Genomic DNA, 5,792 nt, shown 5'->3' on the forward strand with positions numbered 1-5,792 from the left:
CTTTGTCTCAGAGTTGGTTCCTGATTAGGAAATTTTACCGGACCCTAATAGAGAAAACCGACAACCTCCTATGAGGTGGAAGAAGAGCAGTAGGAGGAAGCCTCTAGGGGCCCAACCTTCTCAAAAAAAGGGAGTGGGGGGGTTAAGCCAGGTTAACCCAGACCTCATACCACAGCTCCAAGGTCGGGCCCCATGAATTCCTAGATCAAATAAAATAATATTTGTAAAGCACTTAGCACAGTGCCTGGGTACACTTAATAAAGGCTGGTTTCCACCCTTCCCAACCACCCATACCAGGCTCCTTTATAGCTTCTGCATATTTTCTGAAGGGTTCCCTGACTAGGGTTCTGGGATCCCCAGCTGGCCAGAGCACTGGGGCGTCGGGGTTTGAGAGTCCTGGATCCGAAGAGCCCAGAGGGCTGCAGGCCCAGGATCGAGAGGGGCCCAAGGCTCGGGGGTCCCCCAGTGGGCTGGGATTTAGGCGGCTCCTCTCGAATTCTTCCATAGGTGACTAGGGTGTGGCAGGACTAGAACCCTTAGGAGCCTCGGTTAGAAGTACCGAGTTCTTTCACACGCCCTCTCCCGGAGCCCTTTGAATGCCGGGCCCTTTAAACCTCAGCCCCCCGGCAGACGTGTGGTCAATGCAAGGATGGGCTGGGGGCGAGAGGACCGAGGTTTGGGCAGGGGCCGGGGCAGCCGAAGGACCCGGTTTAGCCTGCTTTCAGCTCCCGGCGCCGCGGCGGGGCCCTCCGGCCGAGCGGATCCTGAACAAAGGAAAACGGCGCGGAGCTGCGCGCGACTCACCGGCATGACGGCGGAGGCTGCGGCTGCGGAAGTCTGGAGGCTGGAGCTGGAGGCTGGAGCTGGAGGCTGGATGGTCCGGTCCGCTGGCGGGTACTGCGGGTCCCGGGGTGCTTCCGTATGCGCGGCTACGCGGGCCCCAAGCCCTGCCCCCGCCCGGGGCTGGGCCGCAGCCCCGCCGTCCCTGGTGCAGGGCTCGGGGAGGAGCGGCGAGAGGGCGGTGCTTCCTCGGTGGGCGGGCTCAGGGACTGCGGGCGGTGATGCGACAAATTCGTAAACTGAGGGAGTGAAGCAGCTCGATCCTCCGCAAGTGCAGAGATCCCAGGGCAGGTAATGAAAGGTAATGAGGCAGGCTCAGGGACAGACACGGACCACAAAGACAGGCAGAGACACAGAGGCAGAGACCCCCTCCACCAGCCTTCGCATCCCCTCTACTGTCGCTGACACCAAAGATGCCTCCCCAGAAGCCCCCCTTCTACTCTGTGTCCGCCCTTAGTAAAGAGCCTCCAGGGAAGAGAGGAACCCACTAATAAGCACAATGCCAGTCATAGTGTGAGAGCTTAATAAATGTTTGTTAACTGACTGGCACGATGCCGACGGCTCTTCCATCATGAAAGAAGTGCTGGCTTTATAGGCTTGGTCCCAGCCCCTTTCAAGAAATGAATCTGAAGGCCTTCGTGCCCCAGAACCTACTGCTACCTGGGAAGGAAATATCTATTCTAACTTGGGACATCCAAAAGCTCCGAGAAAACAACAGGGTCTCTCTCCTGCGTTACTACCAAGTGCCCAGGAATGGTGTTTATTTCCACTCGAACATTCAGCAAATGTTTATTAGTTGTCTTCTGTGTACCAGGTATTGTGCTAGTGGGGGGAGGAGGGAAGGGTTTACATGAGTAAAAATGAAACAGTCCCTGTTCTTAAGGAGTTTGTATTCTATTGCCAGAAGTAACATAAATACAAAAAATATACAAAATAATTGGGGGGGGGGGCAGTCAGGATAGGCCTCATGGAGGAGACCACCAGAGCAAAGCTTTAGTTCTTCCATGCAGAGGTGAGGTGGGTGTGGATTCTAAAATACAGGGGACAGGTTCTGTAAAGGCACAGAGACTGGAGATGGAATGTTGTGCATAAGAAACAGGCAGGCCCACTGGACTGAAATGTGGGTTGTATGGAGAGCAATGTACAAGAATAAGTCTGGCTGAAGGGTTTTATATGAGAAGAAAATAAGCATTCATATAGCTCTTACTATGTGCCAGGCACTATACTAAATAGCATATTCCCATTTTATAGTTGAGGAAACTGAAGCATACAGGTTTAGTGACTTGTCCAGGGTCACACAGCTAGTAAGTGTCTGAGGCTAAATTTGAATTCAGATCTTCCCAACTCCAGGCCCACCCCTCTATCCAGTCTACCACCTAACTGCTTCTTTCACAAGCTAGTTGAGAAGTTTGTACTTTAGCCAAAAGGAAATAGGAAACTTCTTGAACACAGCATGATATGGTCACGCCTGTGCTTTTTCAAACATCAACTTAGCTGCAGTGTGGAGGATGGAATGGGGAGAACAGAAATTGAAAGTAGGTGGGACAATTATTAGGCTATTTTAGTAGTCTAGGTAAAAAGTGAAGAGGGTCTGAACTAGATGAAGTCAACCAGGACTAAAGAAAAGGGAATAGATGTAAGAGATATTATTGAAATAGAATAAACAAGCCCATTGAGTGAGTAGATGTAGGTTATGAAGAGTGAAGAGTCCAAGATAACTCCCATTCTGTGAATCTGTGTTACTAGAAGTATCACAAAATCACAGAATTCTAGAGTTTGAAAGAACTTCAGCAGTCCTCCAGTTCAATCCATACCTGAAAAGGAACCCCAACTATAACACCCCAACCAGTGTTCTTCAGCTTCTACTTGAAGACTTCCATTGAGGGGAAGTCACCTACTCCCCCACCCTCCACAAGCAAGTCCTTTCCACTTCTGGATAGCTCTGTTTGCTAAGATACATTTCCTGACATCAAACCTACATATATCTCTTTGCAACTTCTACCATGGTGACTGCTTCTGCCTCCTGGGGCTAAACAAAGTAAGCAAAATACTTCTTTCATGTGACAGCTATTTAAAAGTTATCATGTCCCCTCTGAATCTTTTCTTCTCTAGGCTAAACATCTCCAGTTACTTCAACCAGTCCTTTTATAATAGGACTCAAGGTCCTCTACCCAATCAGTTTCCCTCCTCTGGATCCTCTCCAACATATTTAGGTTCTTCCTAAACTGTAGTTTACACCCAGAACTGAACACACTATCCCAGGTGTGCTCTGACAGAGTATACAAGGACCATTGCCTCCTTTTTTTCTGGAAGCTATGATTCTCTGAATGGATTCCAAGATATTTTTAGCATTTTTTGGCTGCCAAATCACACTGTTAACATAACTTTTGGGACAGTGAAATCCCCAGATTTCTTTGAAATAAACTGCTGTCTAACCATGCCTACTACCATCTTGTACTTGTGAAGATTTTTTTTTCAACCCAAGTGTAAGATTTTACATTTTTCACTATTGAATATCATCTCACTACATTCAGCCCAAAGCTCTGGCCTGTCTAGATCTTTTTGGAGCCTTACTCTGACATCCAGTGTGTTTGTAGTCACTACTGGCCTTGTGTAATTTGTAGTCTTTATCCAAGTCATTAATAAAAATGTTAAGCTACACAGAGCTAAGCATAGGTCCCTGTGGCACAGTACCCTAGACTTTCTTCTTAACTGACATAAAAACATTAACTACTTCTCTTAGTGTTCTCTTGTTCAGCCAGTTCTTTATCTAATCATAGTTATCAACTAGTCCACATTTCTTTACTTTTCCAAAGGGAGAGTATGAGATCCCTTCTCTCTACTCATATAGTTACTATATTAGTTCAGGCCCTGATCACTTCTCACCTGCTTCAAGTCTCTACCTTCAATCCATCCTGTATACTGTTTTCAAAGTAATTTCTTTAAGAACAGGTCCTTGCCTTAACCTATCTTTCTAGGCTCATTGTACATCACTTCCCTTCTCTAAGATTTAAACTGGCCTTATTTCTGTTCCTAACACATGACACAATCCTCTGTCTCCCTGCCTTTTTTTTTTTAAAGTGAGGCAATTGGGGTTAAGTGACTTGCCCAGGGTCATACAGCTAGTAAGTGTTAAGTGTCTGAGGCAGGATTTGAACTCAGGTACTCCTGACTCCAGGGCTGGTGCTCTATCCACTGCGCAACCTAGCTGCCCCCTCCCTTCCTTTTCATAGGCCACCCCCAGGAGAGAAATAAACTGTCCTTACCTTCACCTCATAGAATTCGTCTGTTTCTTCAAGAAGTAATTCACACAACACCTCTCACATGAAGCCTCACATGATCCCCCTCAACTGCTATTGTACTCCCTCTTAAACTATGCTATATTTAAACACTTATATGTATATTTATTCTATAATATTTAAGTATGTCTTCTTGTCTTCACCAATGGAATGCCAAATTTTCTTTCAAGTAGATACTATATCGTTGATTATATTTGCACAGTGACTGGCACGTAGTAGATGTTTAACAAATACTTGTTGATTGTGTGCTTGTTAGATTACTTAGGCCCTCTTTGAGGACATTCTCAATGTATGTGTAGATGACTCACAAAAATTTTGTATGTCTTGGATAGTACCCATGCATATTGCTAGTTGTTGATGATACTAAAGACAAGTGTTGTTCAGTCATTTCAGTCATGTGCAACTTTCCATGACACTATCTGGGGTTTCTTGGCAAAGATACTAGAGTGGTTTGCCATTGCCTTCTCTAGCTCACTTTACAGATGAGGAAACTGAGGCAGACAGGGTTAAAAGTGACTTACACAGGGTCATACAGCTAATAAGTGTCTGAGGCTGGATTTGAACTCAGGAAGATGAGTCTTCCCAACTCCAGGCCCAGCAATCTATCTACTGCACCATCTAGCTGTCCCTAAAGGCAAGTAACAGAGAATAAATAGAGCATGGCACAATCCTGTACAAATCTATCAAGAATAACAGAGCTCAGAATGAGCTGAGGCTATCAAGAAAAACTGAAGTTATAACAAAAAGAATCTCATAGCAGTAACCAGTCATTTCCTGCCGATTAAAATATAATGAGGTTCATATCCCGACATCCCCCACGTTTCCTCTCTCTTTTGTCCTTTCCAGGAGCCAAGATGTCTAAGCGAGGACATGGTGGGTCTTCTGGAGCCAAGTTCCGAATTTCATTGGGTCTCCCAGTGGGAGCTGTCATCAGTTGTGCTGATAATACAGGTGCTAAGAACCTGTACATCATCTCTGTGAAGGGAATTAAGGGATGATTGAACAGGCTTCCTGCAGCTGGTGTGGATGACATGGTGATGGCCACAGTCAAAAAGGGGAAACCAGAGCTATGGAAGAAGGTTCATCCAGCAGTGGTAATAAGGCAACAGAAGTCCTATCGGAGAAAAGATGGTGTGTTCCTATACTTTGAAGACAATGCAGGGGTTATAGTAAACAATAAAGGCGAGATGAAAGGTTCAGCCATCACAGGACCTGTTGCTAAGTAGTGTGCTGACTTGTGGCCAAGGATTGCATCTAATGCCAGCAGCATTGCTTGATTCTTCTAAAGCCCACTTGTAAAATCACCTCATGAAAATGCCAATTGAATTAAAAAAAAAAGAAAAAAAAGAAAATGCCAACTGATTTGCTTTCTTGCTTGCTTTGTGTCTTTCTTTTTCCTTGATTTTTTCAAAACCATTGAAATCTGAAAAAATGAAAAAAAATATAATGAACTTTATAGTTTTGGTGATGGTGTTCAGTGATTGCCATGTTTGGCACCTACTGGTTTTTGTTTGTTTGTCTTTCTTGAAGAAGGTATTCAAATGTATAGGCTTCCATGTGGTCTACAATTCTTTGGCCTCTCATCCTTTTTCTTTTTCTTTTTTTGTTTTGTTTTGGGTTTTTTTGGTGAGGCAATTGGGGCTAAGTGACTTG

The 5,792-nt window shown here is 45.3% G+C and overlaps 1 pseudogene; it reads left to right on the forward strand.

Moving 5' to 3' along the window:
- Nucleotides 1-1,052: 1,052 nt before the first annotated feature.
- LOC122738032 lies at nt 1,053-5,437 on the forward strand (annotated as a pseudogene).
- Nucleotides 5,438-5,792: the final 355 nt, after the last annotated feature.

This window comes from Dromiciops gliroides, chromosome 2 (assembly GCF_019393635.1).
Source record: "Dromiciops gliroides isolate mDroGli1 chromosome 2, mDroGli1.pri, whole genome shotgun sequence".
NCBI classification, from domain to species: domain Eukaryota; kingdom Metazoa; phylum Chordata; class Mammalia; order Microbiotheria; family Microbiotheriidae; genus Dromiciops; species Dromiciops gliroides.